This window comes from Thamnophis elegans, chromosome 3 (assembly GCF_009769535.1).
Source record: "Thamnophis elegans isolate rThaEle1 chromosome 3, rThaEle1.pri, whole genome shotgun sequence".
Taxonomy (NCBI): domain Eukaryota; kingdom Metazoa; phylum Chordata; class Lepidosauria; order Squamata; family Colubridae; genus Thamnophis; species Thamnophis elegans.
This window is the reverse complement of record NC_045543.1, coordinates 98,291,569-98,305,079: the sequence shown is the minus strand read 5'-3', so window position 1 is coordinate 98,305,079 and position 13,511 is coordinate 98,291,569. Positions and strand designations below refer to the sequence as shown.

General features: G+C 42.3%; 1 long non-coding RNA gene and 2 other non-coding genes across 6 annotated transcripts; all 3 read left to right on the top strand.

Moving 5' to 3' along the window:
• The first annotated feature begins 5,240 nt into the window (after positions 1 to 5,240).
• On the top strand, positions 5,241 to 13,056 carry LOC116505999. Of its 4 annotated transcripts, none has more exons than XR_004254999.1 (4): positions 5,254 to 5,728; positions 6,131 to 6,329; positions 7,757 to 7,808; positions 9,083 to 13,056. It is a non-coding gene; the product is annotated as an uncharacterized LOC116505999 (long non-coding RNA). The 4 variants fall into 4 exon arrangements; XR_004254997.1 differs by having other exon boundaries at positions 5,255 to 6,329; positions 9,083 to 11,895; positions 12,235 to 13,056; XR_004254996.1 differs by having other exon boundaries at positions 5,241 to 6,329.
• On the top strand, positions 6,904 to 7,045 carry LOC116506896. The gene has a single exon (XR_004255104.1). It is a non-coding gene; the product is annotated as a small nucleolar RNA SNORA13 (small nucleolar RNA).
• Positions 7,901 to 8,027, top strand: LOC116506897. The gene has a single exon (XR_004255105.1). It is a non-coding gene; the product is annotated as a small nucleolar RNA SNORA13 (small nucleolar RNA).
• Positions 13,057 to 13,511: the final 455 nt, after the last annotated feature.

Below are 13,511 nucleotides of genomic sequence, written 5' to 3'. Positions count from 1 at the left end.
TAGGCTTATACTCGAGTCAATAACTTTTCCAGTTTTTTGTGGTAAAATTAGGTGCCTCGGCTTATATTCGGGTCGGCCTATACTCGAGTATATACGGTATGTGCTGAATTGTTTCACAAAGCATACTAAACTGTCCTTTGTTTACTTCATAATGCAAGTCTACCTGGAAATGTTAATCCTATATTTGTAACTATGTTGTATTTGTGGTGCCAGTGAATCAAGCTTATCTCCTGGCAAATAAGGACAAGATGGTAATCATCTTCACCTGTGCCTGAAACAATTTAAATCTTTTTCATTTCATTCATCCAATTATTTGTCTTCCTCTTTCTTCCTGCTTTGCCAATGATGTAGCCTGTAGTCTGCCCCATCAAATATTGAACATAGGTTAGATTTCGTTTTCGGATAAATAAGGGGGGAAGGAGAAATCAGCTTTATTCGGTCCAGTATGGATTGATTAGTTCCTCTGGTAGAAATAATTGCTGTAATTGTTCTAAACTTAGTTTCCCTGGTATGTCCTTATCCTTTAAAATCTTGTATAACTGACATTCTTCATTTGGATTTTTTGTTCATCTAGGTTAGGTTAGGTTTATTGGATTTATATGCCATCCTTCTCCCAAGGACTCAGGGCGGCGTACAACATTAAAAAAACACATATTACAAAAGTTTTCTAAAAAATTAGATAGAGTATCCAAAAAACAAACCCAATTAAGATTAAAAATAACATTTTAAAAAATTCGACTAAAATTAACAATAATCAATCATTTATTTTATTTTATTCAGGCCAGGCCGGCTTGCAGAAAAAGCCAACGTTTTAGGGCGCGTCGGAAGGACCGGAGGTTGGGGATTATACGAAGCTCCGGGGGCAGCTCATTTCAGAGGGAAGGCGCTCCCACAGAGAAGGCTCTCCCCCTGGTGGTCGCTAGCCAACACTGACGGCACCCTGAGGAGGCCAACTCTGTGGGATCACACTGGATGGTGGGAGGCTATCGGTGGCAGTAGGTGGTCTCGCAGGTATCCTGGGCCTAAGACATGGAGTGCTTTAAAGGTCATAATTAGTACCTTGAATCACACCCGGAAGACAACCGGCAACCAGTGCAGGCCGCCTAAAAGGGGCGCAACATGGGAGCACCTAGGTGCCCCCATGATAACCCACACAGCCACATTCTGGACCAGTTGAAGCCTCTGGGTGCTCTTCAAGGGCAGCCCCATGTAGAGAGCATTACAGTAGTCCAGGCGAGAAAGGACGAGGGCATGAGTGACTGTGCACAGAGCATCCTGATCCAGGAAGGGGTGCAATTGACATACCAGGCAAACCTGGTAAAAGGCCCCCTTGGTCACGGCCATCAGATGTCCTTCTAAACTAAGTCGCGTATCCAGGAGGACTCCCAGATTGTGGGCCCTCTCTGAGGGGGCTAAAATTTCTCTCCCTGTCATCAAAGATGGAACAAGATGCACAAATTCGGGATGATGAAAGCCACAGCCACTCAGTCTTGGAAGGATTGAGCTTAAGCCTGTTCCTCCGCATCCAGATCTGCACAACCTCCAGGCATCGGGACATCACATCGAGGGCATCATTTGCGTGGTTTGGGGTAGAGATGAAAAGTTGGGTATCATCAGTATCTAGTGGGTTCCGCCTCCCTGCTGTGAGAGGCAGCAGTATGGAAGTCAAGCCTGATGAGGAAATGATCCGATCATAACAAGGGTTGGCTAGAAATATCCCCTAAATCTAGATCATTCATCCACTGCCCAGAGACAAAAACCAGGTCGAGCGTGTGTCCCCCATTATGGGTGGGGTCTTGAATTAACTGAGTTAGGTCCATAGCCGTCATGGAAGCCATGAACTCCAGAGCTGACTCGGATGTCTCGCCAATGGAAGGCAGTTTGAAATCCCCCAGGATCATAAGCCTGGGGAAATCAACCGCCAAACCAGCTAACACATTTAGCAGCTCTGGCAGGGCTGATGAAACGTAGCAGGGAGACAGGTACGTAACAAAAAGGCCCACCTGAACTCCAAGGCCCCATTTCACAAAAAGAGACTCACACCCACCTATCTTCTTCTTCCCTAACCATCTTTATTAATGAGTGGAAGGAAATAAAACTATTATCTTTGTTTTTTCCACCATCAAGTTTAAATTTGCTTTGTATTCAGGTTGAGACTATACTGTATGTATTTCATACATCAACATTTCAGTCCTGACTCTTGAAATTAATATAGGTGTGGTAAAACATCTGTATGTGTATACGTAGTTTACTATATTTACCATGGATGTAAATACTAATAATCCAATTTATGGCACAAAGCTTTAATCAATCCCCTTTAAAAACAGAACACATTCAACACAGATGTTCCTTAGTCTTTGGAAGACTTTGATTTTAACATTTTATTAAACAAAATCAAAGTAATTTCAATCAGGGAAGTGGGTGCTGCAACTGAAACACAACAACAGTACTTTAAATTGCCAGAATTTACTTAGAACACTAGTAGGGGCCAATGCCAATTCTAGCTGTCAGCCCCACTAAGACCAGGTCAGGAAATCATAGGAAAGCTAAAGCTACTGTAGAAAGTTAGCACCCACCCGTTTCCTAGAAGAATGAAATGTTCTAGGAAATATTAAAAAGGCAGAATATTATATTTCCCTAGATGAAAAAGGGAGAAACACATTTTTAAAGACAAAGAGCAGCTCCCTGCAGCTTCCTTCCCCCCAGATAGATTGGGCCAGCCTATCTACAAGACAATTAGATCTTCAGCTCCAGGGTGATGGATTAAGACATGACCCACCAGGACATAATAGGATTATCTATCAGCAGAGCTCACCACTGGGAACATTACATCACCCTCCAAGTTTCAAACAAACCTGGGAGCTCAGACAACCTATGACCCCTGCATGGGAGTCTGACAGCAGCCAATAAAATACATTTCTTGAACAGGAGCAGGACGCTCAAGGGCAAGGCCCAAGAGCGGGTGTAAATACCCTTTCTCTCTACTCCAGGGGTGTCAAACTCAATTTCAATGAGGGCCGCATCAGGATTGTGTTTGAGGGTTGCTCCAGAGCTCCGTTTTGGGGTGTGATGCCCTCCTACGACCATCTACCAGCACAAACGTAGCTTGGGTGGGCCACACGTACCACCCCCAGGCCCAATTTTTGGCCGCAACAACCTCCTGCAGCCGTCTGTCAGCGAAAATGGAGCTCCGTTGGGCTGGAGCAATAGCAATAGCAATAGCAGTAAACTTATATACCGCTTCATAGGGCTTTCAGCCCTCTCTAAGCGGTTTACAGAGAGTCAGCATATTGCCCCCAACAATCTGGGTCCTCATTTTACCCACCTCGGAAGGATGGAAGGCTGAGTAAACCCTGAGCCGGTGAGATTTGAACCGCTGAACTGCTGATCTAGCAGTAGCCTGCAGTGCTGCATTTAACCACTGCGCCACCTCGGTCTCCTCGGAGACCGTCGTGGCAGAAAGCAGAGCCTGGGAGGGGCATCCACAGCCCTCCGGAGCTCTGTTTTCTCTGGCAGAGGCACCGCGGTCTAGTCCTTGCCTGTTTCCAGGGCGGCCCTGCGGGCTAGATCTAACAACCCTGCATGCCGGATCCGGCCCCCAGGTCTTAAGTTTGGCACCCCTGCTCTACTCCATGTGTTCCGATGCACCAGGACTTCAAGCCCATGTGGTCCTGTTCATCAATAAACCATCGTTCTAATCAGCCTCCATGTTTCCAGTGTCTTTCTCCCCACTTGGAACTGAACCCAGATGGATATTGGTGGGTTCCGGATCCTGTTGCAATTGGTACAGTGCAACGGGGCCGGGCGTCCACCACATGAATGCGCACAGCACACATGCACAGCACAAACATGCATACTTACCGCCCCGTGATGCTCCAGCTGCTTGACGGAGCATTGCGCAGGCACTGTACGCTGTGTGTGCGTGCGTGGAAGCCCCAAAAACGTCTGATACCAGTAAGGAGCACGGGTGGGTGGGTGAGCCCTCCGAAGCAGCGTACCGGTACAGTACCTGGTGTTCCCGGCAGGCACCGGTACGCCTGTAGCGTGGCGGACCGATCGTAACCCATCACTGCTCCCAACACTACTTTTATTAAGACAGACTATAACAGAACTTGTGAGTCTGATTGTGTTGTACCTTCTTGTGCTGTCCCTTATTCTTCTAATAATTTGGTGAATAAGGAAGGCATCTGATAACATTTTCAAGTTCCAGTCTTTAAAAAGCCTTCAACTCCTTTTGCTTTAGTAATAATTCCTGCATATATCCACCACAGTTTTGCCAGTTTTACAATCAATTTACTGGTTTGTTGAACATATTTGGAAAAAAAATAAAATGTTTCATAGCCAAGAAATGATTTTGTTGAGGGGTATTTCTTACTTGAAGCACTAGGAACAATTTAAATAAGGATCTGAAACCCATATGCATTTCTACTCCTAAAGCAAGATTTGCATTATCATGTACAAACGTTTAGAACTGTTTCAGCAAAACATGTATTTTGCTTGGCATGTACTCCTTCTTCTTCTGTCTTATATTCATTTGCCAAATTAAAGTAAGATTATGCTTGTTCCATAATGCATGTTAATCATCAAAGAGTCACAAAACACTTTGTTGTTTCCCCAGATCATAAATTTCCATTGAAAGGAGACTGTTCCTTTCAAAACATACATCTGAGGTTCTCTTTAATCAAAACCATTCTTTTGTGCAACATAAGTTAATTGGCATGACTGCAAGTCACATTTAAAGCCAGGAATTAGGACATCTTTTGCTAGTTTTCCAGAAGTAGTTTTCTTTTTGGGTTCTTCAAGATCCTCATAGATTTTCCATTTAAAAAAGAGATTTAACAGATTAACAGAGCTGGAAAGGACCTTGTAGATCATCTAGTGCAACCTACTCCCCACCCACTCACCCCCTCAAGCAGGAGACCCTACACCATTCCTGACAAATGGCAGTCCAATCTCTTTTTGAAAGTCTCAAGTGATGAAGTCCCCACAAATATAGTCAGTTTTGCCATGGTAATTTTTCAACCTTGGAAAGAAAGTAAGCAGGTTCCATTAAACAGGGGACTTATTTTAACCAAAAAATTTACACGATGTTAAAAGGAGTATAGGCTCCAATTCAAATTTTTATGATCCTTTATGCTCTTAGAGCTGTTCTGTTTTATCCCCGAAAGCCTTTAATGTTGTTTTTAACATGCAATCAAAGGAGAAATGATCACAAAAAAGGCTGGAAACCGGATTTTGCGCTCGTTATATTACTTTGAAAACATACATGGCTTAAATCAGCATTGTTCAAACGTCAAAACTTTTAAGATGTGTGGATTTCAACTCCCAGAATTCCTTTGGACTCCAATTATTAAACAAACGGGGGAAAAAATCTATGCAAGAACTACAGCTATTACAAAAAATTTATATGCATTTCTCTGTTCTGTTCTGTGGTTCGTCGACCGTTAATAGGGGGCGGAGAGAGCGCCATCCGTAGCTGGTACAGTCCTTAGTCTTCTTTCGCTTATTGCAGAGGAAAGGGAAGGAGGAGTCGCACAACTCTCCACGTGCAAGTTTAGAGGAAAGGGCCAAGGGTCTTCTTCCCCTTTAACTTCTCGCCTTTGCACCCCCGCCGCCCTGGCAATGGTACGGCCTGGAGCAAAGCATAAAGGAAACCGAAGGCAGAGGAGGCTGTCCTTCTCTTTCTGGCGCGCGGGAGGGCAGCGGGGTTGTCTCGGCGGTTATGGAGGTAAGCAAAGCGGGCGAGGAAAGATATGCAAGCAGAGATGAGGCGGGCAACCTGCATTGGCCACCCAACTGGTGGAGCCTGAGAGAAGATGGAGAGGAGAGCGCGTAGAGCAAGACTGTCTTTAGGGCCGAGGAAAGCTAAGAAACCTCTCTGGTAACCTTGCACTGCAACTTCTGGCGCCTCGGGATCGGGGAAAGGCGGCTTGCACACATCGCCCCCCCCCCCGCTGCCGCTTGAACCGCTCGATGCAGCGTGCCATTAAATCTTAAATCGGCGCAAAATGAGAAGGAAAAAAATTCGGGCGGGCAGATCCTGATGTAGAGAAAAAAACCTGCTTCCGTTTCTCCAAGGCAGAGGTGTCAAACCATGGTTATTTTAACACTTGTGGACTTCAACTTCCAGAGTTAAAGTGGCCAAGATTGGAGACCACCCTGCTCTAAAGCAACGAAACGCCCCGGGCTAGAAGCGCGCGAAAGCCTTGGCGGCTCCCTGGACAGAAGTGGGAGCGCGAGGACAACTTCCGGCGCCCCTCGTGACGCTGTGCTGGAAAGGCGCGTGCGTGGCCGCCGATTGTGAAGCGCGAGACCCGTAGAAGCACGTGGTGAGTCTGAACTCAACGGGAAGACCCTGCGTCCGCCTGGTTTTAGACCAAGGGATTCTCAAACATGGCAACTTTTAAGACTCGTGGACTTCAACTCCCAGAATGCTGGCTGGAGAATTCTGGGAGTTGAAGTCCACAAGCCTTAAAAAGTTGCCAAGTTTGGGGACCTCTGTTTTAGACCCTTGGCTCTGCATGTATAATGCATGTATGTGATTTTTTTATTTTTATTTTTTGGCTTGGGCAGACATTATTCCAAGTGCCTTTTACCTAAATTGATGCCTTTCTGATGAGTTTAGCCTCAGCAATAATTCTCAACCCTAACAAGTGTTTAAGATAGTTGGACTCCAACTCCCAGATTCCACAGTCAGAATGCCGGTTGAGGAATTCTGGGAATAGTGAATATCCCTTAGTCTTAAGAGAGTTGAGAAACATTAAGCTACAGCTTCACATTTTCTTGGCAGTGAGTATGGCATTCTTGATAAATTCCATGCACAAAGCAATGGCTTTTTTTCTTTACTGCATGATTTGCAAGCATGTAAAGTACACATGTATTTGTGCAGTTAATTTCTGTTCTTGCCTTTAGTGTTGCCCATTCATTTTGGTTGCTAATGAATGTGGTGTCAGAAAAGGCATAAAGCAAGTTTCCCCTATTGTAGCCTTTTTCTTTACAACACTTAAGGATTATTCCTTTGGAGTTTGCTGCGTATGGAACAAATCTGTTTATTCTAAAACCAAAGATAACTTTTTGCGCTATTGTGTAAGTTGCTTTAAAAATAATGCTATATGTATATTTTAAAAAAATGCTTTTGGAAACATTTCCTAGTGCAGTTGATAAAAGTATAATCTGTTCCATGCTAGGATCACTGAGAGGGACAGATGATTGAAAAAGATCCCCAGCCAATCCTCAGCATTTCACATTGCTTGAATCACTTTTCCCCACTTTGAATCTGGATCACTGTACATTCATTTTGGAGCCAGAAAATGATAGGGAAAGCAATTGTCAACTTTTACTGAAAAATTTTGTGATTAGAATTTTGAAACCGTAGATTCAAGAACCTATTTTCCACATTAATTATATAGCTTTGGAGTGGTCCATTTATTAATGTAGTTTATCTAAGGGTTGTTGAGAGAAAATTATGGAAGTGCTTCATGTAGAACACCTGTTCACAGAAGAAAGCTGTAATAGTAAACAAATTTGTGTCCCTGAAGAAATTACTTTCATAGTAAGCTACTTGCTTAGCACTCCATAGTTGTTTTCTATATTAATATTTGGGGTTCCACAGCTAAGGAGGCAACTACGTCTAAGTTTCCTTTCTCTTCTCTCTCTTTAGCTCAGGTTGTAACTATGAGGTTTTATTACTACAATAGAATGTTTGCAGCAATACAAGTAATGACCTAAATATTCAATTTTTTGGTGTGTTTTTCAGATGTTAGCAGAAAAAGCTGCCATTTTGAATGAAAACAATTCTTAGGATGCAGGTATGGATCTTACAGAAGCTTTATTTATTATCAGATAATAAATAGATTAATTTTTAATAGATTAAAAATTAGAATTTCAGGATGTAAAATTTTGCCTTTGTGTTGCCCATTCACACTGCCTTTGGTGAATGTGGTGTCAGAAAAGGCATATATCAACTCTAGTTGTCATGTTTCATGAGTGGATTATTCATTTTTCTCTGCATTTCAGCTAGAACATACTCCTTTGAAAATGCTCATTCAGCATCTGCAGGGGATAGTTGCATATTTAAAATTTGCATTACTTCATTGATTTATATGATCTTTATTCTTTGTCTCAAGTCAAAATATATCTGAAATATGTCTATTTTGTTCCTATGGTTTTTATTTCATTTATATTTTGGCATGCAATTAATAACATTGTAATTTTTTTCAAAGAATATCCATGTTTGGAAATTATTTTTACATTGACAGCTTGTGCTTTTATACCGTTATAAACATGTATGATTCTTTGTGAACATTGTACAGCTAAGGTGACCATGGATTCTTTTGACATTTCTATCTTTTAAATATATACTGTATTTTTCGGAGTATAAGACACATCTAGATTTTAGAGGAGGAAAACAAGGAAAAAGTATTCTGAATCAAATGGTGAAGTAATATATTATTTAATAAAATGCCAGTATAGCAGAATTTTTACAACCATGAATACTTTTTACAACAATGTATACTTTTTACAACAATGTATACTTTTTACAATTCTGTAAAGCCAACAGCAGTATTAAGAACTATCATCACTGTCATTAACAAAAGAGGGTAGATTTGAAGGTTCAAGCACTCCTCTAATTTTTTGGAAACCCCAAAAACTCGTCATCGTCACTGGTGTCAGAATTTAGGAAGCTCAGTTGCTCACAATCATTTTCTTCGCTACCTTCATAAATGATATCATCTTCAGTTCCATCTAAGGCATTGCTAATGCCACATTTTTTGAAGGATTATGTAACAGTTTCATCCTTCACTGAGTTCCATGAGGTTTTCACCCATTCACAAAACTGAGTGATAGTGGGCCTCCTCATTAGTGTCAGAGCATGATTACCAGCAGCCATCCATTTGTTCCACTCTTCTCGCATGTAACCTTCGAATGGCTTGTTGATGGAAACATCAAGAGGTTGCAACTGGCTGGTAAGATCCCCAGGAATTACAGCTAAATTGGTCTTCACTTCTTTGAATCTTTTCTTAGTGTTGTCAGTAATATGTGCTCTAAACTGGTCAAGCACTAATAAAGCTGTTTTTTTCAGAAGCCCTCCAGGATGTTTGGATCACACTTGGACCACAATCCATACTTTCATGCCATGCTCATCCATCCATCCTTTTTCATGGATGTGCACAACAACACCTCTTGGAATCACTTCTTTTGGGAAGGTTTTCCTTTTAAATATTAATATTGATGCTAATTTGGTGCCATCTGCACAGCAGGACAACACAAGTGTGTAATGTGTCTTCTCATGTCCTGTAGTTTTTACAGTTATGCTTTTGGCCCCTTTGACATCAACAATCCTGTTTGATGGCACATCAAAAGTTAGTGGGACTTCATCCGTATTCCCGATCTGGCCAATCTCAAAATTATTTCTGGAATCTATCACAAAAGTGTGAAAAGACAGAATCTTAGCCTCATACTTTTTTGGCATTCTTTGCGCAATTCTAGTTTTGGTGCGCATAGCAAGGTCACATCGCCTCATAAATCTGAAGCACCACGATGGTGTTCCACTAAAATCCTGAATGCCTTTCCGTGTAGCAATGCATTTGGCTTCATACATCACCATTTTTGTGGTGACTGCGAAACCACTGTTCTGATGACTTGTGATCCAGTCTCTTGTTTCCTCCTCTAACTGTGGCCACTTTGCAGGAAGTCCACAAAAGTTGTGCTTGCTTTTATCTTTTACAGCCTATCCACCTGTTTCTTCTACTCTCATTATCTTTTCAGTTGGAGGTGGTCCAAAATGTTTCTCTGCTGCTCTGTTTCCATGTTCCTCGGCATATTTCAAGACTTCCAGCTTGAAAGAGATTGTATATGCCTGCCTTTTTGGCTTTGACATTTTTCTGCAAGAAAGAACAATAATGTGTCATTTATAACAGTACAGTGCACTGTAGCTGAAACTACATTCATACACGCATTAGATCATTACACCCGCCCCCTAAATAATATGCCTTAGCCTTAACCCTAACCCCAACCTGCAAACAGGCAATAAGCCTTAAACCTTAAAACAATAAGCCAAACCCATTACAAAAGTACTGACAGCTTTCAGACCTGTGGACTTCAACTCACAGAATTCCTCCTCCAGTCATGTTATCTCAGGATTTCTGGAACTTACCGGTAAAGTCCACAAGTTTTACAGCTGCCACGTTTGAAGACCCTTGCCAACCCTAACCAGTGCTTACCTGTGTGGTGTCCCAGGAGCAGGTGGCAGGCTTCGCCAGGCAGCATTGTCTGGGGCGTCAGCCAGGAAGCAGGTGAGGCAGGTAGCTTATCCAGGCAGCGGTGGGGCAGTGGCTTTGATTTTGCCCGGGAGCAGGTCAAACTCCTTGGGCAGCAGCGGGTTGGTGGCGGTGGCAGCTTTAAATTTTGCCCAGGAGCAGGTCAGGCTCCTTGGGCAGTAGCAAGGTGGTGGCAGCGGTTTTAAATTTTGCCCCAGAGCAGGTGAGACTCCTCGGGCAGTAGCGAGGTAGCGCGGGGCTCCTGGGGCAGCAGTGAGGCAGCGGTGGCTTTAAATTTTGCCCAGGAGCAGTGGAGCAGCTCGGGTGGTAGGTCATCCTACCTACTTTTGCCATCGATTGCCGCCACCATACCTCTCACTCCTCCCATCAGGTGTGGCTCATGCTACATTCGGAGTATAAGACCCACCCAGATTTTCAGCCTCTTTTTGGAAAGAAAAAGGTGTGTCTTATACTCCGAAAAATACAGTACCTTTTTGTGCTATTTGAGACAATGATATTAAAATATGCATGGGATACTGTCAGGATACAGTTTTGTTGACTTTCAGGTATTCTGCTTAAAAACGTTTTACTTTAATGCGGTGCTTCTTCTATATTGCTGGCTTTACCTATAGCGCACTAGTTGTAGTTCTAGACAATCTGCAAACATGCCATTGAAATCTGCAGAACTGCCATATAACAGTGGCATCATTTTGCTGCATTTTTGTAAGCTTAAGAGTCTTTCCAATCAGCTGAATTTAGCTTTACAAATTCTCCGTCAGTTCTTTCTTAGCTTTAACCATTTCTGCCTACCTATTTCCTTGCCTCTGTCTTTCTCATTTTGGTCTTCCATTGCAAATATAATCCTTTTCTAAACATGCACACACTCCCTATGCTTCAAGTAACATCACAAATTTTCTTTTTCCATCAATCTATGCATGTATCATGCTTGGGATGGAATATGCAGCAAAGCCTCCTATGAGACTATTTGGTTAAAACTGCTGTTACATTTGCCCTTTAGGAAGACAAGAAAAAGAATCTAGCAGACAACAAAAGGTGACTAAATTATGCAGCAAGACTGTGAAAGATGGAATCTGAGTCTTTGGAAGTTGTTGAGCTAAAGCTTCCAGCATCTCTCATTATTGTATTTTGCTGTGCTGGAATTTGTAATTCAGCAGCATTTTGAGAGTCACTGATTCCCCATTCTTACTCTTTACTTTACTCATTCTTACTTTAGCTTGTGAAGGAAGCAGATGGCCTTTGGTTTCAGCTACTCCTGCAGACATAACACCAGCATCTTTGAGTTCATTGCTGCATTCTGCCATTGTTTCTACTGACATAGACAAGCAGAATTAGGACTTGGTGAGAACAAGTATCTTACTGCAGAGGACAACTAAAAGGAAAATGTGGCAACCTTGTGGGACAAGGGCAGTGTGTATATACATATACACACATACTAGTCAGTGATGGTTCCGGATCCCATCGCAACCGGTACACTGCGATGGGGCCGGATGTACATGCATGCTGCGCACGCATGCACACCCACAACCCTGTGATGCTGCAGCTGCTCGGTGGAGTGTTGCGCAGAAGCTGTACACTCGGTGCACATGCGCAAATGACCCAGTTGGCTCAAATGCAGGTAAGGAACGCGGGCAGGCCCTTCAAAGCACAGTTCCGTTAATGGTGCCTGCTGCTCCCAGCAGGCACCAGTACACCCATACTGGGACGTACCTATCGGAACCCACCACCAATACTAGTAATCCTTGCCATGCTTTAGTGATTGACTTGTGGGGGTTTTTTTGGGGGGGGGATATTGATTCAAACACCAATGTGATGCATTATCTTTAACTGGAATCAAGTTCAAAATTGATCTCAATACAATAATACTTAAACAAACCGCTTATTTATCTACTGGTTATTTTCAATAAATATTTTGGATGCTGCTGAGTAAATGCATATTTTTTCCTGTTCCCTGTAGTTGTAGAATGACTGAACCAGAAAGTAAAAGAGAGAAGATGGACTTTTTGTATAAATACTGGCAAAAGAACCATTGTTCTGAGGCAGCTTCACAGCAACTCTGCCCTAGACCTACAACACAATGCAAGAAGAGTACTGTGGCATCTTTTAAACCTACAAATTCATTACCCAAGGGGAAGGCGGGGAAACTTGAAAATGGCATCCGGTTGAAAGTGGTATCCAACCAAAACTCTGGACATGCTACGTCATTGGCACCTTTCATCATAATCAAACGCTCCCAAATTGAAGGAGGGGACACCACCTACTCAGTAATATATTCCCTGGGACCAAATTTACATGCAAAGAGAAAACAGACAATAGACTATCATTCCTCCATGTCAACATAAGGAGACTAGACAACAGAGCATTAGAAACCTGTGTCTACTGCAAACCTATACACATAGACTACATCCTCCCAACCACCCCATCTCACACAAAAGAAACTGTTCAGACCCTGTTCAGAAGGGCCAGGACACACTGCAGCACCTCAATACTAAAAAGCAGAAGTGAAACAGCTGATAGGTGTCTTTCTTTCTAATGGCTATCCAAAAAACTTCACATTCCAGCAGCCACAGCACATAGCCAATTGTTTTGGCTGTGGTTTTAAAACTGATTGATGAAAAAAGTATACCAGGTTTCAGCACTGAACAATTTTGGCTATTGGACTTGGTGGCCTTCTATAATTTAAAAGGTTTCTATGAATATGGCTACTTTAGGTTGCAGTACTGTTTATAAAACCACTTTTGATTGCACTAAGGATTCTGAAATAAACTATTTTATTTTATCTGTTGTTGAATTTTGGTAACTATAATAAGTTAATACTTATCTGCCCATTTAATGAGAGTTCAAAGTTATGTTCTTTGAAAAAGTGATTTAAAATTCTTCCTTGTACTTGTGCTGCCCCTCACAATCAAATAATTGCAAATTGGGCAAACCAGCTTGCATTTACGACTGGTTGAAGTATCCTGCAGTCACATGATCACAATTTGTAATCTTGCCAATTTCTAGGAAGCTGGATTCACTTAATGACCATGTTACTCACTTGATTGCTGTAAAAATTATGAAATTATGTCTGCTTAATAGCTTACAACAAAAATTCTGGTTCCAATTGTGGTAAGTCAAAGACTCTGTATCTCTTGTCACTGCAAGAAATAGAGCTGGAAATTAGTTCTTAAAATGGCTCAGTTGTGAAAACATTCAAGCCATGATTTTTGGATTCTAGTTAAATCATAAAAGTTT